General features: G+C 35.1%; 1 protein-coding gene across 2 annotated transcripts in view; it reads right to left on the minus strand.

The window, feature by feature from the left end:
* LOC133847504 (irregular chiasm C-roughest protein) overlaps positions 1 to 20,194 on the minus strand; it is a 260,979-nt gene extending 240,785 nt beyond the window's left edge. The window contains exons 1-2 of one of the 2 annotated variants that reach the window (XR_009895169.1): positions 17,813 to 20,194; positions 16,410 to 16,592 (exon numbers count right to left, since the gene is read on the minus strand). The gene's annotated coding sequence lies outside the window, so the exon portion shown is untranslated. Of the gene's footprint in view, positions 1 to 16,409; positions 16,593 to 17,812 lie in introns of those variants that run through there. The other variant, XR_009895168.1, reaches the window with a different exon arrangement.
* Positions 20,195 to 25,357: the final 5,163 nt, after the last annotated feature.

The following is a 25,357-nucleotide window of genomic DNA, read 5'->3' on the forward strand; positions in this document are numbered from 1 at the left end:
GTTAAAAAAGACCACATTTAATGCTGCTGCATATTGTGTTCATATCTTCAACTAAAAGGTTTTCAATTCAATTAGTTTTGGGTCTTTACAATTTTGAACTCGAATTTCAAAACTCCTTTTCTGCTCATTTCAAAAAGTTGCAAAAAGTGTAATTGAATTATAAACAATAAAAATTCAAATTTAACACGAGCTGACTGGATAAATACAAATAATTAAGTTGCCAAAGAAAAAAGATACGAAATAATATGGGTTTATTTATTAATACAAATATATTTATCGATTTTTTTAAGCAAGTAAATATAAAAAAAAATTAAGTACGACTAAGGTATTCCCGCTACCCATTTTTAATAAGCAAAACAGTGCGGAATTAATTTGAAAATATACTAAATTAAAATACCACAAAAATACTAAAAATACACCATGTCCATATACCACAAAAATACTAAAAATACACCAAAATAATATTTCGTAAAAATAATACTATAATTATAATAAAGGCTAGGCTATATTTAGTATATTTATATAGTATATACATACATACATACATTCAAAAACTACCATTGAGTACAAAATATACCAGATTGTCAGCCAAAGACTCAGGTATTCCTGCTACTCATTTTTAATAAGCAAAACAATGCGGTGCTTATCTGAAAATATACTAAATTAAAATACCATAAAATACTAAAAATATAACAAGTTAATATACCACAAAAATACTAAAAATACACCAAAATAATATATCGTAAAATACTATAATTATAACAGATGCTATATTTGGTATATTTATATAGTATATGCATTCAAAATATACCACAGAGTACAAAATATACCAGATTGTCAGCCAAAGCAACTAAGACTCGACATTTGTAAAAATACAAAAAAAAAATATATGTTGCATATGTTTGGCAATTACAAAAGTTGCATTGTTAACAACATGAATGTGCGACAAAGTGTAGTTAATGTATAAATAGTTAAACTGCGCTATTTGTGTGTGTTTCGATTTCGAATTTGAAACGCTTTTCAGCCAGTGTCATTTTGGTGTTTCGATAGTCATTAGGCTGCATCCCATGATTCCAATTAGTTATTGCACCTTTTCGATGCTGCTTTTGAAAAGTTCATTAAAAACAGCTTCAGTTTTTTCCTTTTTTTTGGTTTTTTTGTTCGTTTCGTTTGTTTTCCCTTTGGTTTTCTTTGCTTGGCTCTTTCTGATTTCAAAGATCTTGTCGATCGATAAAAGGCAGTCGCGCGTCTCTGTCAGCGTGACAAATTGCTGCTGTTCTCGTTGTTGCTGTTGTTGCACGGATGCTCGCTAATGAATATGATTAGCATAATGAGAGTTGTGTGTGGGGTGGGGCAAGGGCGATTGGATGCAAGTGGCAAGCGAGAGACTTTGCTTTATTTATTTCTGCTGTCGCCGTTGCCGGTTGTTGGTTGCCGGTTGTTGGTTGTTGGTTGTTGGTTTTTGTTGTGTTCATTTTAATGTTGGGTCGCACTCCTGCACTTACACGTAATCATAATCGTAATAAAAGGCCGCATATGCTCTCGTGTGGCAAGCGAAATGTGCTCGTATATTAACATGCCGCCGAACCCCCGAACTGAAAAGCCCTCTCTCCACCGCTCCACCGCTCCACCAGCTCTCTCCGCTTCCATGTTGTACTCAAAGCCAAAGCCAAAGCCAAACAACATTATCATCAAGAACCTCACACCGAGAGACCGACAAAAAGCGAAAGCAAAAGCAAAAAAACAAGGACAATATGACAACACGACAAGGACAATAAAGAGTCAGAAAAACTGTCAGCGGGCACGATGTTTGACAGATGGACTAGCACACAGAGCACAGGACACAGGACTCTCTGTTCAGTCCACGAACTGAGCTCATCTAATTTTCTGGTATTTGTTCTCGTGAAAAGCCACACACAGAAAGCGGGAGAGATAACAACTGGACAGCGTAGTTTTCGAATCCGATTTAAGTGAATGGAGTGCGAATCCTGTGACCGCAATATGAATCAAGTTTTAATGCATTAAAGAGCATCAGAGTACAACGAAGAAATTCCCTCAAAATTCATGTTTAATGCTTGCACAGGAAGTGAACAACATTTGAATAGAGAGCGATTCATATTTAGAGTTCAGTAATTATTGGGTATTATGGTGTGATTTTGTGATCCCCCAAACAACCGGAAATCACATTAAGTTTAGCCTCGAGCACCCAGAAATAAATAAAACATCATCTTAAGATCAGATCATAAAATTTTGAATGCCCCCAAAAAAAATAAAACAAAAGCAAAAGGAAGTTGAAAGCATAAAAAAAGATAAAAACGGAGACAAAAATGCATCATTAAATCATTGTCTGACAGCATAATTTATTCAGTTTTAATCAGGCAAGACACTTTTACTTCACTGCAAAGCAATTAAAATCAAATTAGAATGCAACATCAATCTCAAAATTGTGATGCTATTAAAAATAGAGCAATTATCAGCAATCAAATAAAATATAATATATATAATGTGAACTGTGATGAGATGTGAAAATTAATTAACTAATCGCAGTCTTTATTAATTATGAATATTGCATTTTAGAAATACATAATTAGTATAAATATTCAATTTTAATATTATAATTTTAATTTATATTGAACATACATGTAAAGTATTTTTATTGAATGTAAATTAATTGTTTATTATAAATCGTGATAACTTGAATGAGTGAATAATACTACGCATAATATTTTATAACTACGACTTTTTTGCAGCAACGACTTAACACTTCCGCGACTTTTCAAGGAGTGAAGTGTGTTCGCAACTCTTGTTCTTCTTCGTATTTAACAGAGTGCATGAGCTGCCGGATCGCTAAACTTATTATTAACAGAAGTGACCTGTTTACATTCGGCCCTCCTGATCTTCTTCATCTGTCCCAGATGACAGTAACTCCTCGTTGTCCGTCACAAACCTCCAGAGCTTCATATTGTCGCAACTAGAAGCAGTGATATTAGGCCCTTCAACATCAGCTGCCTTACGAACGTCATATCGCCCATTTCCCTTCGCCTTTGTTATCTCGTATGGACCAAGATACTCGCTTGCCAGCTTGCGTCCGGCGACAAATTGCGTTCTCTTTATGGCGACCAGATCTCCAACTTTATATGTCTGCTCTAGCCGGCGCTTCTTGTCGAAATTGCGTTTGTAGACCTGCTGTGTCTGCTCTATATTTCGTCTCGCCTCCTCACGTTGCTTTTGACGCTCATTGTTGAATTGACAGACCATCTCCTCCTCTAACATCTGCAGTAACAGATCTTCGGATTGATTATGCATTTTGCGCCAAAAGTACTTCAAACGGAGACATCTTTAAAGATGCATGTACATGTGAGTTGATGGCTTTCTGAACTGCGGCGACGTGCTTGAACCACTTGTCTGGCTCACTTGTTGACAGTTTTGATATGATCGACAAAATTGTTCGGTTAACCCGTTCAACCTGTCCGTTACCTCTTGCCACGCCTGTCGTCGTCTTTACGTGGTCTACCTTCATCTCGTCAAGGAATTGTTGAAATCCATCCGATGTGAATGCTGCTCCTCTGTCCGTAATAATACGCTGGGGCAGCCCGAACACATTGGACCATTCGTTCAACCTCTTCACAACTTCCTCATGGCCCGTCGACTTGGTTGGAAACAGCCATACGAACTTGCTGAATCCATCTACTGCCGCCAAAATGTACTTATATTGCTTAGCAGATGCATCCATGGGACCTAAATGATCCAGATGTAATGTGTGTAAGGGAGCATCGCCTTTGTCGATCGTGTTTAGAAAACCCTCTTGTTTTCCCAATTTCTTGCTGTGGATTATACATTTTATGCAATTAGAGATCAAATTAATTGTCTTACTCTCCACATGTGGGATCCAGAATTGCTGCTGGATAGCATGCATCGTCTTTTGTGTCGAAAAATGACCAACTTCGTGTGCTGTTTGAATAACCTCCCGCTCCAGTGACCTTGGAACAGCTAGTAATTCGCTTCCATTAACATTTTTGAAAAGGTCGCCTTTCAGCTTAAATTCTTTATAAGGTCGTTCTTTAACGATTTCTATGATCGCCTTCATAAAATCGTCTTGTTGTTGCGCTTTCCTTATGCGAGCTGTCAGTTCGGTCGTTACCACCATACAGGAATTTGGGAAACGACTAAGAAAGTCTACATGCTGCATTCTATTCCCAGGGCGGTGTTCTGTTTCAAAACTGAAATCCTGCAAGTACAATATCCATTGCCCAACTTCTCGTGGAACCTCCTGTTTTTTTGTTGTAGCCTTAAATGCGGCGCAGTCCGTCAGCAGCTTAAAGTTAACACCCAGCAAGTAGGGTCTAAACTTTTGATGGCTAAATAGGCTGCTTTGACCTCTAAGTAATAGCTGTGTCTTTTGATTCGGCGTCCGTCGTTTTCTTACTCCAATAGTAAATCGGGTGCATCTTGCCCTCGAACAACTGCAGTAATACAGCTCCAAAACCGTCTTTAGAGGCATCAGTGTAGAGCTCGGTCGGGGCATCTCTTGAGTAAATATGCAATACCGGTTCCTTCGTCAGTATATCCTTCAACTGCTGCATTGCCTGTAGTTCTGCCGTACCAATATGGAAATCTGCTCCCTTCTTTAAAAGATCAGTTAACGGGCGTGCAATGTGAGCATATCCGCGAACGAATTTTCTGAAGAAACCTGTTAATCCCAGAAATGACTGTACTGCTTTGATATTCTTCGGCGTGTTGAAATGGCTGACTGCTACAGTTTTCTCCTTTCCCGGCCAAATTTTACCAGCCTCAATGGTGTGGCCCAGAAAATTGATTTTATTTTGCATAAAGCTGCACTTCTTCCATTTAATTTTTAAGCCATACTGCGCTGCTGTCTCCAAAACTCGTCTGGTCTTCTGCAAGCATACCTCAGGCGACTCGGCGTATATGATTATATCATCCATGTACAGCTGCATGTCTCCAGAGTTTATAAGGTTCTGGAATACAAACTGAACAAACCTTATGAAAGCAGCTGGCGAATTTTTAAAACCAAACGGCGTTTTATTAAATTCGTAAAGCCCTTCACGTGTAACGAAAGCTGTCATCCATTTGCTTTCTTCTTGAATTGGCACGTGGAAATAGCCATTCTCCAAATCCATTATCGTATACCAACGTGCAGCCTGCAAACTCTCAAGCACTTCCTCCATCAGTGGCACCGGAAAACAATCCATCAGTACCATGTTGTTAAGTTTTCTGTAGTCGACGCATACTCGCAGTGTGCCGTCCTTCTTTTAACAACAACTACTCTGCTTGCAACATTTGACGACGATTTGCGTACGACTCCATGATCAATCCACTCTTCTACTTGTTTCTGTACAGCGGCAGCTTCATCTGGTGATAACCGAGCAGGTGGATGGCGAAACGGCTTAACCACTCCATCTGGCACTATCTTTAGCTCGACAGGACACTGTTTAACAACTTGCGGCGGGTTCTCGTAGGTGTCCTCTATCAACTGCTCGATAGGCTTTCGATATTTTGGCGAAACTGTAAAGAAGACTCTTCGCAAATATTATATACGTCATACTCATCATTATGCATCGAGCTTCCTTCCATATTCAAAAAAGTATATCCTCGTTTGTCAGCCACCATGCGAAATTTATTGATGAAATCGTGCCCTAGCAGTACATCGTATTCCATTTCATTGCTAGGCACAACAATAAAATTTTGGTCAGTTGACAGCCGATCGACCACTACTTGCGCGTTGAAACATCCAGTTGGTTGTGTCGTGGCATTGCCCAATCCACGCAATACTGAGGCAGTCTTAGTAAGCTCTACGTTCTTCATTTGATCTACGATATTTGCCTTTATCAACGTCACATCCGACCCTGTGTCCACCAGACAGTCTACTTCAAGATTGTTGACTTTTATCTTTTTGGTGCGGCTGTTCTCGTTTATAACTTTATTAACTTTTTCAACTTTTGTAGGACAATTACGCGAAATATGACCCTCTCGATTGCAACTAAAGCATTTTGTGCTGGCATTGCAATCCTTTCTTTTATGCTCTGTCGAACAGCAATTATAGCAATGCTCTTTTTTTCCAGCTGACGTCATTTGCTTGTTGTTAAAATTCGTTTTCTGTTGCTCACTCTCCTTTTCATTCACATTCAGCTTATCGTAAATCTCAAACTCTTCTTTCAATGACTTAAGTGACTTACATCGCAACATACTGCACTTATATTCATTTTAATATCGAGTCCATTTACTATGTGATTAATTACAGCAATATCTTCAATGTCACCAAGCGCAGCTATCTTCCTCATTTGCAACATGTACTCGTGCATTGACTCATCTTTCTTCTTCTTTCTATCCTGCAGCTTCTTGTGTAAATCTGCACTATTGACACTGCATGCAAACTCTTCGATCACACTACGTTTCAGTTCTTCGTAACCGCACACATCTTCAGACTCAGGAATAGCTTGGCTGTTCCAACCATCTTACCTCTGGCTTGAACATATTTCTGTTTTTCTGAAAGCTCGTAGGCATCCGCATTTCTTTCGAAAATTTCAAACCACTTTTTAACTGGTATCGATTTTCCATCGTAATCGGCCACAACTTTTTCAAACTTATCGGCTGCAATCTTAATCTGGCCACTTTGTTTTCGTCAACTTCTATTTTCAAACTTAACAGCTGCAGCATTTGGTCAACTTTCTCAGATACACTGCTGGTCACTCTTTTTCATTTTCCTCTTCCATTTCGTTCTCTACCACAAGTTCTAATTTCGACGTCACCTCTTCTTCTGCTTCTTTGTGTTGTACATTCGTTTTCTTTGCCGGCGTTTTTTGTTTTCTTTACTGGCGTATTCAGTGTAGCCATTGTGTATGTATCCCGCAACGCAGAAACGCAATTACGCAGATGATCACCAAAATTGAATTGAATTTTTTTTGCAACTTCCACTGTAGTACTACTGCTTATTGGATTCGGACCTTTCAACTTATTTTGAAATAAGGGCTTCAACTTACAAGACCCTATTTCACAACTTTGCAACTGTTCCGTCTATCCGTATTTTCAGCAACAACTTTCAATTTTTCACACACAAGACTCACGACCGGTTGAGCCCCCAAATGTAAAGTATTTTTATTGAATGTAAATTAATTGTTTATTATAAATCGTGATAACTTGAATGAGTGAATAATACTACGCATAATATTTTATAACTACGACTTTTTTGCAGCAACGACTTAACACTTCCGCGACTTTTCAAGGAGTGAAGTGTGTTCGCAACTCTTGTTCTTCTTCGTATTTAACAGAGTGCATGAGCTGCCGGATCGCTAAACTTATTATTAACAGAAGTGACCTGTTTACATACATATATAAATATTTTCAATTTTAATACATTTTATTTGTGAATAAAATAAACTAGTTGAAATCTTTATTGCTTATGTATTGCATTTTATAAATATTTCAATTTTATTTTTTCAAATGTTATTGTTTATTAATATTAAATGTATTTCGTAATTATTATAAATATGTTTTGAATGAAGAAAAACGCCTTCATTAAAATAATGCAGTATATTTAGTACTCTATGGTATATTTTGAATGTAGTACTACATCAATGTACCAAGCCTTAAGTATATTTTTAGTATATTTGCGGTATATTAGTTTGGTATATTTAAAGAATTAGTTTAGTATTTTTGTGGTATATCAAATTGATATATTGAATGAAATTTTTTAGTATTTTTGTGGTGTTTACTGTTATTTACAAGTAGCTTTCCTACTTGTTATTATATACGTATTTTAATTATTATATTATTTCATTTTGTACATTTTCATAAACTTAATTTATAAATAATATGATATATATGTACAGTCTGTAAATATTAATTATTATTAATAAAAGCTCAAATTTTCAAACCATTTTATAGTTTATTAGATTCGAGTATCTTGAATATACTAAATATGTAGGCGCAAATAATTTATTTTTTATTTTATCTTATCGATTATAATTTGAGCTTGTATTAAAAATGTGTAAATAATTATTGCTTTACTTTTTTTTTTAGCGTATCAATATTAAATATGTGTTTTAATAATGAATTTTATTATTCCTACTTTACTTTATATTGAAAATAAATAATATAAAAATAAAAGTTCATTTGAATAAATATAATAACGTAAATTTGTAGTTTAAAATATGTAAATAATTTCTATATTAATAAATTTTAAGTAGTTTTAATGTTTTAATTTTAATGTTTAAGATGAAAAAATAAGTATATATAACTTTTATTATACTAAATATATTTTGAATGTTTAAAATGGCGTAAACTTTAAGTTTACAAATAAATATATAACTTTAACTATTTAAAATGTATTTATAATGTTAAATATGGAGTAATTTATGAATATCTATTTGTTATATAGTTCTTATATTATAATATCATTATAGATAGGTAATGCATATAATTTGCTCAATAATAAATTGAATATTTAAGTGCTTAAGCTGCTCAATTTAATGGGTGCAGTTACGTTCGACGTTGCAACATTGCCGCAGGTCATGTGAGCCACTAAAAAAAGAAGAAGAAGAAGAAGAAGAAGGAGGAGGACGCAAGCTTGGCAGGCTTCAAAATTGCCTCAACTATTGGTAATAGGCTATTCCATTGGCTAAGACAGCTCTTGGCTTGAAGAGAGATCAGCTTGCTGTTGTCTCTAATGACAGCTTACGCGAGTTGCCGCGAATGGATCACAGAAGCGTCCCGTCCCGTGACCAATTTGAACGCGTGTCTGTGTGTGTGTGTGTGTGCGGCGCCACATGGTTGCTGCCACACGACCCACGAGGAAAGTCTTTAGTTGGTGGCATAGACTGAATGTCGCTCGAGTTGCGCTGCTCGTTGTGTGTGAGAGAGTGCCACACTAATAACGGTCATATCGAAATTTGTAGCGCCTTTTATCGCCTTGGCAAACTTGGCAAAGTTAGTCACTTGCCACTTGCCACTTGCCACTTGCCCCAAACACACACACACAACACAGTGCTTGGGCGCTGGCTGCTTCACGTAATTTTTCATAAACATAAAAGTTTGCCTCACGTGTAACGCTGCCGCTGGCGTTTGGCTGCCATCGAGTGGGTGGCGCTTATGGGTTTCTAAGTGTATAAGTGTAAGTGTGTGTGTCTGTGTGTGTGTGTGTAGCAGAAGCAACCACAGATTGTGTTGCCCTGCATATTGTATTTGTATTTTGTGATTTTAATGCGGCATTTTGTGGCAAGGTGCACATGTGTGTGCGTATGTCCCCTCTCCCTCTCCCCCTCCCTCTAACTCTCTCACTCTATCTCTCTGGGTGTGTGTTGTGTTCTCGACATTAGCAGCCAACGCAAAAACATTTTATGACATAATTTTGTTGTTGTTTCACAAAAGGTGAGCGAGTTTTTTTTTTCTCTTCTTTTTTTGTTGCCTCCACTGGCAAAAGACAATCTGCATATGTGTGTATGAGTGTGTGTGTGTGTGTGGAGACCACGAACTCTGGCATCGATGACCCAGCTACCCACTTACCTCCCCCCTTCCCCATTACTTGCACACGGATTTACATACTCGTACTTACAACGCAAGAACCTGTCTCCCTTTCTCCTGTCTCCCTTTCTCCCTTTCTCCCATTCCTTTCATTTTTTTTTTGGCTCATGCGCCAGCATATTGTGCGTTCCTCTGTGAATTGTAATTACAGGCATGTAACCTAATGACACGCCCCGTGCGCCCACGTACACCAAACAAAGCAACATGTTCCCATTCTCATTTCCCACATTTCCATGCGACTCTCTCTGCTCTCTGCTTCTGGAGTAAGTGGCAAATGTTGTAAAAGAAAGCACATAAAACAACAACAACGACAAAGCTACATCTTTCTTCCTCTTCCTCCTCTTCTTCTTTTGGTTTTTTGCATTATCACATATTTAATACGATGACGGTTTTCATGCCCTAGAGCGTGCCTTTTTCTATTAGCGCACTGATTAATAAACGAAAGTAAATCTTAACTTTACTTAATCCGATTCGCAATTTGGTTTGACTCCAATTTGCGTAAATCGCGAGATGTTTAACAAGTTTGGGGGAGAAATGTTCGAATATTAAAAAACTTTAGTATTGAATATGATCTTGAGTTCCTATGTCTTAATTCTTTTCAATTATCATGAAAAATATTATATTGGAAAATTTCGAAATCTTTTTAAACTTGACTTCTTTTTTAAATAAGTGATTCAAACTTATGAAAACATGGCTTACGCATCGATATCTCGCTTAACTTAAATGAAGTGACATAATTTTTAAATGTTTTCCTTACAATTGCTTTAATCACTGTTGTTTAGGTAAGTTAAGAGATAAAGGGACTATGATATGTTGACTTCTTCCATAAAGTATATTAACTAGTTTATTTCAAATTTTGTGAAAATATCTACTACATTTCAGTAAAAACAAATTGCGATAATTGAGTTTGCAAAATGAATTAAATTATAAGAAACACTAATTTTATTATGGCCTACAATTTTATATATATTGTATAGTATAAATAGTGTAAAGAAAAACAATGTTAAGTAAAGTTCAAATAACATTTATGGGCCAGCAACTTACTTTGTCAGCTTTAGTTTAGCATATCTGCACATTTCGAATCATTTTTTGTCTTATATGAATCACATTTGTTGAACAATCAACATACGAGCAATAAGTGATCTTAAAACAATAATTTATACACTGCATATTTCAAAATCCTTTCCAAATTACAACTTGAATCAAGAGTCAAAATTTGTGTTAAATTCACAACATACAAATCAAACATATTATATATATAATAATAATAATAATAATAATAATAATAATAATAATAATAATAATAATAATAATAATAATAATAATAATAATAATAATAATAATAATAATAATAATAATAATAATAATAATAATAATAATAATAATAATAATAATAATAATAATATTATATTATTATATTATCCTATAAGAAAGTAAAAAAAATGAAATGAAAAAGTAAAGGAAAGAAATAAAATGTTAAAGAATGATCCGATTGATTGAAGGATTTTGTAGTTCAAAAAGTATTTTAGAGACAGATTTAATTTAACAACTTAATCCGGAATGCATATGGAGAATTGTCTGTCAATAATATCTTATCAATCAATATCAATCTTATAGCTCTAATTAAAGTGTTAATCAAGAGCTAAAAAATTAATTTTCACTCCAAATAAAAACAAAGTTTTGGTATAAGTTTTTCTTCTTTTTTAAGATAATTGCAAAAATGAACGAATTTGTAGGCAAATCAAAATATTAGACGAATTTACATATTTTATCGCAAACCAGAAATAGTTCCTAAAATTAATCTTAGCTCTAAATATAGTGCTAATGCAGAGCTATAAGTAAAACCTTTACTTATATTTAAAATTGTTTTAGTTTATATATTTTTTTTACCCTTAAAACAGTGTCGAGGCAAATTCCGTCAGAGAATCTAAAATCTAAGCTAAAATGAAGATTAAAATACTTGATATTTGATCTAAAATTTTGGCTAAAATTAAGATTAACATACTTGATATTTATCTAGAATCAGGGAAATTTAATGACAATATGTATATCAAAATGAATACCCAAAAACAGTTTTATGATGTTACTGTTTTTTTTTTTTTCTTGTATTTTGTTTTTTAATCAATTTTGCAGAGGCCCAAAGGCAATGAACAAACTCACAGAGTCGCGTTGTTTTATTTGAAGTGGGTTTTTATGTGCATGTGTGTGTGTGTGAGTGTGTGTGTGACGAAAATGGCGGCGAATGTCACTAGGAATAATAGGATGAAACTCAAGATGATGTTGGGATAATTAAAAAACCCAAAATTAGTTTAGATGGGCGTCTCATCTTGTTAATAAAGACTATGACTGGCATTAATAAACGCATCATTATATGTTCACACACAGACACACACACACACACACATGAGAGGAGCAAGCTCATTAACAGCTCGTGTGTGCTTAAGTGTCTCTATGTGTGCGTGTGTGTGTATGTGTGTGTGTGCTTATTTGTGTCATTGTGTGTGGGTGCGAAAAACGCCTCACTCACTTGTGCCAATTGCAGGTGTAATATTTCAATGCTAAGGTGTGTGTGTGTGCGTATGTGTGTGTGTGTGTGCGTTGTGTGCTTGCAAATTTATATTTGTGCTTAGCTTAGTGGCTGGCAAGAACAACAATAAGAGCAACAGCAACAGCAACAGCAACGAGCTGAAGCTGAAGTTGGCAACTGATGCCGCTTTGGCGCTGCAATAAATAGCCGAGTCGAGTTATGGCTGCTGATGTTGCTGTTGTTGCCTTTGCCTTCACCGTACACACAGCAGTCGGTGGGTGTATTATCTTTGGAATTTATTACCAACAAATGTTATTTCTAGAACGTTAGACACACCGAGCTAGCTGCCAGCCAGCCAGCCAGCCGGCTTGTGTGCTTCCCCCCTTTTGTTGCTCTCTCGCCGTTTCTCGTTTGGCGTCTCATCAACGCCTTCATTAGGCAGGCGCCAAATGGCTTACCTCTCGGCTCCCCCATCCCTCCAGCCAGGGAAGTACAAAAAAAAAACATCATTAAATTTACGAGACTTTCCTAGAACATAATACAAAAGGAGCCAGCCTCAAGGAGCTGTTGTGCCTTGTAACAGGACCCAAACAGATGGTAAAGGCCAGCGCGATTAGTTTAAAATAAGAAAGAGAGAGAGAGAGAGAGAGACAGAGAGAGAGAGAGAGTGGGAGTGGGAGTGAGAGACGCCTCCAAATGCATCCACAAATCGTAAACAACAATCTCGGGATTATCGAGCTCAAGTTTAACACAATCTCAACACACTTTTGCAACTTTACAACGGATCCGAATAAAACTTGCATTAATTAGCTTCCATTTCATTTTTTTTTTCGTTGGCAATAAAATGATCTGTGAAACGAGACGAAAATAAACACAGAACAACAAATTAAATCAGCTTGAAAGTAAAACATTTTGTTTCGAGTAATTTGATAGATTTTGTTTTTCATTTTCCATTTTGGTTAAAGAATGCAAATAATTTTTGCTTGAGCAAATGTTAAATATAAATGTCAAAAAATGAAACATATTCGCAATGATTGAATCAAGAAGATGGCAAATTTTACATTTCCTTCTCTGTGTGTATGTTTATTTGTTATTCCTTCAGTTTATAAATGTTGCATGTACAGACATACATATCTTTTTTCTTTTTTTTTGTTGTGTTGTCTTATTGTTTTCGTTTTTCTCATTTTTAATGGTCTTCCCATAAAGTTTCTTTATTTGATTTCATGACAATTGTCTGGCAAAACGATCAAAATAAAATAATAAAATGCAAGTAAATGAATTGAAATGCAAATAAAATTTTATTAACTCGCCCCAGCACTGTGGTTACCACACAATTTTGCCATTTCCAAGAGCTGTCATGCTTCTGCTTCTCCTTTTCCTCTTCTAAATGCTATATAGTGTAGATATATATATATATATATATATTATATGAGCAAGGGAGCCCACCACCCTTCGACTTCGACTTCAACTTCGAGGCGGTGGCGGTGGCGGTGGCGATGGCGGTGGTTTAGGGTGCGTTAAATGTTAACACGAAACACGAAGCGAAGCGGCAAAAAGTTTTCGTGCCCAAAACGGAAAGCCATTAGGGCGAAGGCGTCATAAAAAATGTTTAATTCATTTAATGAATTTTCATTAAGACAACAAAAAGCAAATAAAGCGAAACAGATAAAATCAGATAACAGATATTTATGTGTATCTCTCTCCGTATGTATTATATTATGCCACATAATTAAACCGAGCCATCGGGCGAGAGCATCTTCTGCAATATAAACCAAACCAAGCAAAACAAACAACAACAACATCAACAACAAAAAGAAAAAACAGGTGAGGCAATTTTACGATCTGCGATGTGTCGATTAAATAAAACTAAAACAGCACGATATGCTGACCAAAGTTTTTGACAATTAGGCACGTTTAAAATGTTCCAAGACTTAAAGCATTTCTAACAAGTAAGAGAGCTTAAGTGGAAGAATGATCGACTATGAGATACCCGATACCCGATACATATTCTCAATAACAGCAAAACAATACGGTATTATTTTTCAAATATACCAAAATAATATACTGAAAAAGCTGAAGTATATACCGAAGGCTTGACGGTGAAACAACCGCTACCCATTTTTGAATAAGAACAGCAAAAGAGTGGGGTATTACTCTTAAAGTATACCAAAATAATATACTAAAGAAATATACTGAGGTATACTGAATGGTTGACTGTAAGATACCCGCTACGCGTTTTCAATAAAATCAACCGAATGCAGTAGTACTTTTAAATAAAACCAAATTAATATACCTAAATAAATATTAAAATAATTACCGAAGGCTAGACTGTGAAATACTTGCTACGCATTTTCAATAAAATCAAAATCGTGCGGTATATTACTGAAAATTGATCAAATTAATGTACTAAAAACCAAAACAATATACTAAATAAATACTAAAGCATACCAAAGGGTTGAATGTGAGATACCCGTTACGCATTTTTGATAAAAGTAAAGCCGAGTGTTATTATACTTCAAATATACCAAATAAATATACTGAAAAAATTCTGAAGTATACCGAAGGGTTGAATGTGAGACACCAGCTACCCATTTTCAACAAAACAAGCAAAGCGGTGAGGTATTTTACATCAAATATACCAAAATAATATACTGAAAAAATATTGGTGTATACTGCTGAATCGTTGACTGTGAGATACCCGTTACGCATTTTCAGTAATTCTAAAACCATGTATTATTCTACTTAAAATATATCAAATTAATATACTAAAAATACAAAAATATACTGAATAAGTTTAACTGTCAGAAATGGTTAGCCCATTTTGAACAACAACAACAACATTGTAAAACCATGTACATTAAACCGAAAAATACTAAAATATACCAAAGGCACACAATTATATTACCCACAATGCGTAGCAGGTATAAAAATGTACATATTTTCTTATATCTAGCAGCTGCTTCACCAGCCGCCACACCATATGCTTTTTATATAGGGAACTATTTTTGCACATTCGACTTTGGGGGGAGTATTAAAAAACTGGCATACGAGGAAATGCTAAATCAGCTGGACTTATAAACCAACTCGTACTTAAACATAATCCATATAATTGGACTATGCCAGATGTCTGTAATATCCTGTAGACACTGTCGTCGACGCCGTTTTTATCGCTTCCACTTAAAAAATAAAAACACACACACACAAAACAACAAGGAAAAAATAGAGTCGCGCTCTTCTCAGCGCTTCTCATGACAGCAAATTTCGCACCCCATCTCTGTCGCTCTCCCCCGGTTAATGGACACGTTTGTGCTTTAAATAGATTCTTGCAACTCTAGGGAGCAAGCGCAAGCGGTTTTATTTGAATTGCTGCATAGCTGCATAGCTGCATTGCTGCTGCAACATTGCGCCCCCAACGAGTTTCCGGCCTTGTGCTGTGCGGATTGGCACGCGCTGTTTCTTCCCTTCCCTTTTTATACCCGCTACCCATAGGGTAGAAGGGTATTATAACTTTGTGCCGGCAGGAAATGTATGTAACAGGTAGAAGGAGGCATCTCCGACCCTATAAAGTATATATATTCTTGATCAGCGTCAACAGCCGAGACGATCTAGCCATGTCCGTCTGTCCGTCTGTGTGTCTGTGTGTCTGTCCGTATGAACACCTAGATCTCAGAGACTATAAGAGATAGAGCTATAATTTTTTTTCGACAGCATTTGTTATGTTTGCACGCAGATCAAGTTTGTTTCAAATTTTTGCCACGCCCACTTCCGCCCCCGCAAATTAAAAAAATCGAATAACAAGCGTAATTTTAAAGCTAGAATTGCGAATTTTGGTATATACAATATTTACTATAGTAGTTATGATTCCTGAAAATTTGGTTGCGATCAGATAAAAATTGTCGAAGGTATTAAAGAAATACTTTTGTATGGGCAAAAACGCCTACTTACTAGGGGTCTGAGTTGCTTTGGCTGACAATCTGGTATATTGTGCCGTCTATGGTATATTTTGAATGCGGTACTATATCGATATACCACATATACCATTTGGTATATTTTTTAGTATTTTTGCAGTATATTTGGTATATTTTGAGAAAATACCGCAAAATATGTTTCTTTTATTCAAAATGGGTAGCGGGTATCTCACAGTCGAGTACACTCGACTGTAGCTTTCTTACTTGTTTTATTTTGCAGTTGCTGCTGCTTCCGCTCCGCTTCTTCAGCTTCAGTTACAGCTTTGGCCGCTCTCGTTGTTGTTTATTTATTTATTGTGTTGTTGTTGTTGCTTTTTGTATAGTATTAAATTTATTCATAATTTTATATTTTGTTTTTGTTTTGTTGTAGCGCATTTGCCACTGGAATTCACTTGAAGTGCAGCTCGCTCAATTTCCTGGAACGATTTGCTGGCCGTTGCGCATTAAGCGTAGCTTCTTCTCCACAGCTCTGTGGCAGCTTAAGACCTTATGCTGATGACTTTAAGGGCTGGCCCTGACAAATATTGACGCCGCAATTCAAATGCTTGACAAAAAGGCTGAGAGAAACAACAACAACAAAGCAACAACAACAACAACAACAACGAATAATAAAGAAAATAGTGGTGGAATGAAAATCAGGAAGAGAAGAGAAATAATAAAGGAAAAGCTAAATGCCAGGCAAAGGCAAATAGTCGCAGCGCAAAGTGTGCAACAGTAGAAAGCGAGAAAGCTGGAATAACAAAACGGCAAAAAGGAAAGCAAAGTAGGAAATTATGATATCATCTTTATGACGCCATTATGGTTTTAGCTCGTGTGTGTATGTGTGTTACTGTTACTCTGTGTGTGTGTGTGTGTGTCTCCCTTCTTGTCAACTCTGCTTGGATGACTAAGAGCGCCCCTTGCTTCGCCTCAACCCCAACGCTGTCATGGCGAGCTGTTGTAAATGTCAAAGACCGGAAAAAGCAACACACTTTCATGCACACACACACACACACATGCATATGCATACACACACACACACACACACGTAGTCTGGAGATGACGAAGAATGCAACAGTTTTGAGCGGCGCCATGTCAACAACTGTCCTCAGTCTGTCCAAGTGAATGTCTGAGATTCAGGCATCTCGAATCCATCGCTTAAGCAGTTCTCTCCTCTCTCTCTCTCGCTTTTCCCCCCTTTGTGGGTGGCACTTTTCCACTTCCATTTTTGGCAGCGGAAATCACTCGCATTTTGCTTTGTTTGACTATGGTATGTATTTCGGAACGTCACATAACCTATAGACTTGACTATACAACTCGAATTTCTAACTATGATTATCTTTTTTCATATTGAGCATTATTTGTTGAAAACTTTTGATGATTGAGAAAGAGATTTCCCTTTATTTTTTATTGTTTAATGTGCATAATTTAGAAACCTCTCTTTTAACTACCAGCTTATCATGTTTAGGAAAGAGATTTTCCATCTTTTTTTTATGTGTATTAAAATGTTTACTTTACTCCCTGAGATAATTCGATTTTTTTATTTTTTTATATATTGTGAAGACTTTTCACGTTGACAATTTTCTTTATTTTTGTAATGTGTATTAATTTGAAACCTTAATAAATAAATAGACTTTAGTTTAATTAGAAGACTTTTGATGTTTAATTTTCATTTGTTTTGTAATTTGTATTAATTTGAAACCTTAACCTTAATTCATGTGTTCTGTTATCAAAATATTCGTGTCGATGGCCTCATCAGCTAGCACTCCCATCTTTTAGTTATTATATTATTACTCACATTTATGGAACATCATTTGAACTTCTAGCTGTTATTGATTTATATTTTGAATGTGTTTTTCGATCACAAAGTTTACTTTTACAGTAAGTTCTTCACAATATTACAATTTTTTTCTCTTTTCAGTACAAAGTTCTGTTTAGGATATCAGCTGCATTTCATAAGTCCAAAGGGAAACTGTGTAATTCTTTTAACTCTTGTGTTGAAATATTTCATTCTTCTTTTGTATTTTAATCCTTTCTAATCGTCAATTTAATATTTGAGGCCCAAACAGAAATTTTTTCCATTGTCATATTTACAATATTTATATTAAAACTGATCTGATAAATTTTATATTCTTCTTTTGTATTTTTATCCATTCTGCTATATTCTTTAATTTCTAAAATCAAAATTTCCTCAATAATAAAATACATTCCATTTGAATTTTAAGAGTTGTGCTAAAGTCATTTTTAATATTTACTTTGAAACTGATCTAAAAATGTTATATTTCTCCTTTGTATTTTAATCCATTTGGTATTTTCTATATTAAACCTTTTCTGTTTTGTATTCTGTATTTATAATAGTTTTACATATTATCCATCTCAATGTTTAAAGTCCAATAAGCAAACTTTTACTTTGTCATTTTTTTAATATTAACTTTGAAAGTGATCTGAAAAATGTAATATTTATCTTTTGTATTTTGATCAATGTGGTATTTTCTATAATCAACCTTTTCTTTTATGTATTTTGCTTTTGCAATTCTCAAACATATGTTTTTGGGTAAATTTTATAATCCTCCACATTCATTGAACTCCCAGTTGATTACAATATATGTTCGAAATTCAAAACTCTGAAAGTATTAGACTCAGAAGATAGAAAATAAACTTCATAACTGTTAGAAATGGTATCATAACCATCATCAAAGCAATGAACCATATCAATTTGTTATCATATTCAGAGATTATGTGCATGCGAAGTGAATCATAAATTGAACGCCACAATTCGTCAGTAAATTCTAAATCGATTTCGGTTTGTGTCGCTATTGTCAACTGAACGTTCTCCACCAGCTGTTTGGGTTCTTGATTAGCTTCACTCATTGCAGTAGATGTGACTGCTATTGCTAAGGATGGTTCTGGGGAATTATATGTCTGCAGCTCCTGGGAAACAGGTTCCGCAATTTGTTCTCGCAATACTTTTGAGTCCTCGGCACAGTCTCCATAGGGAAGCGAGTTCTTTGTAGAGCCTTGAGAAGTTATATTTTCTTTTGCACAAGTCCCATAAGGAATGGAGTTCCTTGTGAGAGAATTCTTTGCAGGTATGTTCCAGCCATAAGAAAATTGCGAGTTCTGTGCAGAATCACGACTTGCAAACGAGTCCTGCGGCTGGTCCTGAGCATAACAAGGAACAATGCGCTGTTTGGGTTCTTGATTAGCTTCACTCATTGCATTAGATGTGACTGCTATTGCTAGGGATGGTCCTGGGGAATTATATTTCTGCAGCTCCTGGGAAACAGGTTCCGCAATTTGTTCTCGCATTATAGTTGTGCAATAGCCACTAGAAGCTTTCGAGTCCTTGGCACAGTCTCCATAGGGAAGCGAGTTCTTTGTAGAGCCTTGAGAAGTTATATTTTCTTTTGCACAAGTCCCATAAGGAATGGAGTTCCTTGTGAGAGAATTCTTTGCAGGTATGTTCCAGCCATAAGAAAATTGCGAGATCTGTGCAGAATCACGAGTTGCAAACGAGTCCTGCGGCTGGTCCTGAGCATAACAAGGAGCAATGCGCGATTCCTTCTGAATATTTTCGAATCTTGGTGATCGCCGCTCGGCGATATTCGAATCCAGATCGCGTTCCCATGGTGCAACAGGCTGTGACTCGGTCCGAAAAGTATACGAGTAATATGCTTGATTGGATTGTTCGTGCGGTATGCGTTCATCTCTGCGACGATATAATTGCACCATATCGACGTCGCGGCTATATCGCGATTCTGCGCTTCTATCGCGAGTTGTGCTCCTTGGGGAATGACGACATTCGCCAGCTGGCTCATGCTTATAATCCCTTTGCGATAGTATATCACGTACAGATTCACGATTGATCACAGGTTCTTGATTCGTATTTGGAAGATTCTTCAAAGATTCACCACTATTTGGAGGCTGCAATGTTGGATCCAATGGACGTGGAGGTTGCTGGTCATTCGATGATTCTGTTGACGATGAACTCGATTCACTCGATGATATCTCTTGTTGGTGATTTCCCTCGATAGAATCCATTATTCGATTGTTTTTTCCTTCTCTTCAAGCAGCTTAAATACTTATTGAAAATAAGTTTCTAGAAAATAATTTAGATATTTGATAATTTAGCAGTCAGTTGTCGACTGAAACTGTGCTCGAAGTGAAATATAGTTAAGTTTATAATATGACAGCAATTTCAACGTATATTGATTGAATGAATATTTGCTTTTAACTGAGTTTTATTTGAATAATTGCTTCTTAGCATTTTAAAGTGACTTTGAGTTTGAGTAAAAAGCTTGTATTCTAAAAACGTTTTAAAATCAAAAAACAATTATTGACTCATGCTAAACTGTTCTTAAAATGTAATCCATGTATAAATTCAAGGTCAGAATTCTACAATAATTAAGGAAAATATTCTCATTTCAATATTGAAAAATATGATAAATTTATACAAACAACGAAAAGTTTCAATTTAAGTTATTATAAAAATTTTCTTAAAATGTAATCCATGAATAAATTCAAGATCAGAAGTCAACAAAATTTGATAAAAAATATTCTTATTTCAGGATTGAAATACATAATAAATTTGTACACAATATCTTACATAAATATAGACATTAATTTAATAATTTCCAAGATTCATAATTCTCGTTTGTAGAAGTTATTACAGAAATACTTTTGTATGACAAATAAGTAAGAAAACTACAGTGTTCTCGATTATAAGATACCTACCACTACACATTTTTAAGATTATTCTGAAAATATACCTTATAAATATTCCGCACAAAATACTGAATTATTCAGAAATATATATTTGGTATATTGATATAGTACTATATTTAAAATATACCGTGAAGTACTAAAATATACCATATTATTGGTATATATCAAAATACCAATTCTAACATTTGGTATATTTTTAGTATTTTTGTGGTATATTTACTTACTGAAATATTCAGAAATATATATTTGGTATATTGATATAGTACTATATTTAAAATATACCACGAAGTACTAAAATATACCATAGTATTGGTATATATCAAAATACCAACTATAACCTTTGGTATATTTTTAGTATATTCGTGGTATATTTACTTACTGAATTATTCAGAAATATATATTTGGTATATTTATATAGTACTATATTTAATATATACCATGAAGTACTAAAATATACCATAGTATTGGTATATATCAAAATACCAATTATAACCTTTGGTATATTTTTAGTATTTTTGTGGTATACTTACTTGGTGTATTTTCTTGGCTGTAGCTTTCTTCCTTCTTTCGTTAAAAATGAAAAGAGCCAAGCTCATTATTTTGATTCCTGTTTTTAGAATGTCGCTCAACTTCTCTCAGTGTATATTTCATTAGATCGAGACTTCCATTAACTTTCGTATGCAATTCTACACATATGACATACATATATTTAGTTAGTGTTTTCATAACATAACTAAATTAAGATTTAATCTTCAAATATATAACTAAAAAATAAAAACACTTAGTTCGAGTTTTTCTGTGCAACAACAACTTTTAATTTATCGTGCACATAAAGTGAACTTGACTTTGTTCGGTTGCTGTTTTAATGGCTGCACAAGGAATCTAGCTAAAAATGCATTTGAAATGAATCATTTATGTGAAATGCACAGAGAGGGTGAGGGGAAAATGTTGGCAAATTGATATGAATAAGCGATTATTTAGTTAGATTTGGATTCACTAAAGTATAAAATGTATTTGCACAGCATGTATGTATGTATTCAGTATATATGCAGAGCATAATTAAATCAGCAGTTGCATGAGTACGAAATTTTGTGCACCGCTGTCTGCTCTTAGCTGCAAGCTTTTGGTGCAGAAAATTATCTGCCACAAATGGGTTAAATGGCAAAGAAACTCAAGATGGAAGATGGAAGATGGAGATGAAACTGTAGCTGAATATATTTGTATATATGTATACGTAAATGTTACATATGTGGCAAGTAAAGCGGCAACACACACACTCAAGCGAATTGAAATGCAATTGAAACATTGCAAATGGCATTTGTGTTGCAGTTGCAAGTGCAGCAGTTGTGTAAGGGAGACAACATCGTGCATCGTGCATCGTGTGCCCCAACTCGCATTTTTGTCCAGCACTCCAACTGTGATAAATATAATTAAAATTCCACTGGAAAATTCGCAAATAATGCGATTTTCCAATTAATGAAAATACCAATGATGACAATAACAACGGTCAACACTTCGTGCCGCATCATGCGTGCCACATTTGATTCAGTTATTTCTGGCACTTTGCATGTCGTCGTTGTCGTTGTCGTTGTCGTTGTTCATCATAATTTTTCGCGATATTCACAGTGCAATTCATCGATAATTTAATTGTTTATTTTTGTGCGAAACTCCTTCGAGACGTGCCGCAAATTCTTGGTGGCAAAGTGAGCTCGACTGTAAAATGCCCTAAATATATGAGGATTGCTCAAAAAAATTATAAAGATTTTATGTTTGAGAAAAAATATTTATTTCATAATTGAATTTCATTTCAATTTTGATTTTTATGTGTAAAACACGACAACAACTTCGGATAATTCTTGAATATTATTAAAAAATTGCATTTCATTTAAATTTTGATTTTAATGTTTAAAACTCGAAAACAATTATTATTTTAAAATACTTCATAAAATATGGATAAACCTCTTCGTATTATTGCATATTTGCACTGCAAGTTAAAAAAAAAACAAAATAATAATAATAATTGTATCATTGAATTTAAATTTAAGCTTAACATAAATTTTATTAATCTTTAAGTTTTTTTTAAAATTTTGTGAAACATTCAAACTGCAAATATTTCTGTGATTTAATTTCAATTCTTGCGATTGCTCTGAAAAAAAGTCTATTTAAAACAAAATTAGTTTTACTTTATTTCATTTTCAAGTTTTCAATAGAAAATTGGTTATCATATTAGCAATTAATTTATAATTTAATTTTAAAATTCTTTTGTATTATTTCACTACAAAAATTTCCAAATCTGTGAAAAATATAAATTGAAAATATTTGTAAGGAAATGCATAAAGTTTAGTTAAACTTTAATTTATATTTCATTAAACAGCTCTTAAAATTGAAAATGGGATATTCAATTTATAAATTTTGAAATCCTTGTATAATTAAAACGAATATAATTTATATTTCATTGATATGCTGAAACATTTTTTTCTAGTTTTCATAATTTCATTACACTTCTAAACACTTTTCCATTTCCCGTCCTTCTACCACGGGTTTAAGAATATAAATTGACAATATTTGTATAACTCAAATTTTCATTTTAACGAATGCTTTAAAAATATGTAGAAAGTCTAGTTATTCTTTAATCATTCCTAATCTATAAATTGGAAATACTTGGGCAATTAAAACGTTATTAACATTATCTTTAATTGATATATTTGTATATTTTTTCAAGTTTTCATAGAATAAGTTTGCAAACACTTTTCCATATGCTCAAGAATGTGCAAACATTGTGAACAAATTGCTTTAAAGAGAACAACAAAAATAAAGCAGAACCAACTAAAACAATTTTAGAATTTTATGCAAACATTTCGTGGAATTTTCTTAGTCTATATAGCAAACACAGTAGGCTGTGTTATTTTGTTCTCTTTCTTTTTTCGAACGTTTCTGTTTTTTTTTTTTTTTGCACAGAGCACTTTTCATTTAATTTTCATTGTGGGAATTTGTGTTGTAAGCTGAGTCGCGCCGCTGGCAGTGTTGAATGTCTAATTAAACGTGAAAAGCCTTGACCTTTTGAGTTTGAACACGAGAAGCACAAGAGAAATAGACAGAGACAGAGACAGAGACAGTTACAGAGAGAGAGAGAGAGAGAATAGCAAAACGAAAGACAGCGGGAACGAGTGTGAAAAGTGTTGTAAAGAAGCAAAGAGAGAGAGAGAGAAGTCAAGCCATAAATATTCGGCAAGTGGCAAGTGGCAAACGGCGACGGCAAATCGAAGACAGGAAGTGAAATATTTGCGTTGACAACGCTCGCAATATGTTTTTACATGTGTTCGGAGGGTACGTGCAACGTGCTGTGGCAAACATCAGTTGTTGTTCTTCATGTTCTTCTCGTTGTTCTTGTTGTTATTGTTGTTATTGTTTCAAATGGCGCGCGAGAACGCAATTTCATTTGTCTCTGAATGTTCTCAGCGATGCTCACAACAATGACAACGACAATGATGTTGATGTTGATGTTGATGTTGATGTGACTCTGATGATGATAATGAGGTTCTTCGACTCTCCCTCTCCCTCTTTCTCTCTCTGTCTCTCTCTCTCTCTCTACTCCCTCAACTAACAGCAGCAGGAGTATTACAGCTGGAGTGTGAATCATTTCCGTTTGAATTTGGTTCATTGCATGATTTTCACATTAAAACGCGAGAATTGCGAATTGTGTTTGTGGAGGAGCTGCTGCTGCTGTTCTCCCTCATTCGATGGGTTCCTTTCCTATCGAGTTGACTCCTGAACTGAGTTGAGTTGAGCTGAGCTTCGCTTCACTGACTGCAAAAGTCCGACTGTCTGTCCGACTGTCTCTCCGTCTATCTGTCTGTCCGTCTGTCCGTCTGTCTATCTGTCTGTCCGTCTGTCTGTCTGTCTCTGCAGTCGCTGGTCGCCTCTTCTGCTTCATTGTGTTTTCTTTAACTTATTTTCAAGCGCAATTATTGACGTGTGCCCCCTTCAGCAATAATAACAATGACAGCAGCAACAACAATGAACTTGTATGATGATGATGATGTTGCTGCTGCTGCTGCTGCTGCGTATTGATATTTTAGCCTTATTTCGTTTGCACTACTTTAGCAACATTTATTTGGAAATGCTTTGCGCTCGAACGGCTCGAACAGCTTTATAATTGGCCTCGCACTGCGGAAACGGAAGCGCTCATCAAGCCTCTTGAACAACAACACACACACACACACACTCACACATACGCACAGAAACTCCCTCACACATTCGCTTCACGTGTATTATCCAAATGAAACTGAAACTGGGCCGGAGTCGGAGTCGGAGTCGGGGTCAGAGGGGTTGGAGGGGTCAGAGGGTGGGGTGGGGTCGAGTTAGGTCGGGGCCATGGCTAAATAAAAGTATCAACGCCGAAACTCAATTTGAAACAACAACAAAGCCAAATTGCTTTCCATATACAAATACAAATGCAAACACACACACACACACCCACACACACAGATGTGCATAAATACACGCATAAGCAGAACAATAAACAACACCATTAAACAACAACAACAGCAACCGACAACTATAATATTTAAAATTTTCTATTGAAATAAACAAAAACAACAAAAAAAAAAATGAAAAC

The sequence above is a fragment of the Drosophila sulfurigaster genome, chromosome X, assembly GCF_023558435.1.
Source record: "Drosophila sulfurigaster albostrigata strain 15112-1811.04 chromosome X, ASM2355843v2, whole genome shotgun sequence".
NCBI lineage: Eukaryota > Metazoa > Arthropoda > Insecta > Diptera > Drosophilidae > Drosophila > Drosophila sulfurigaster.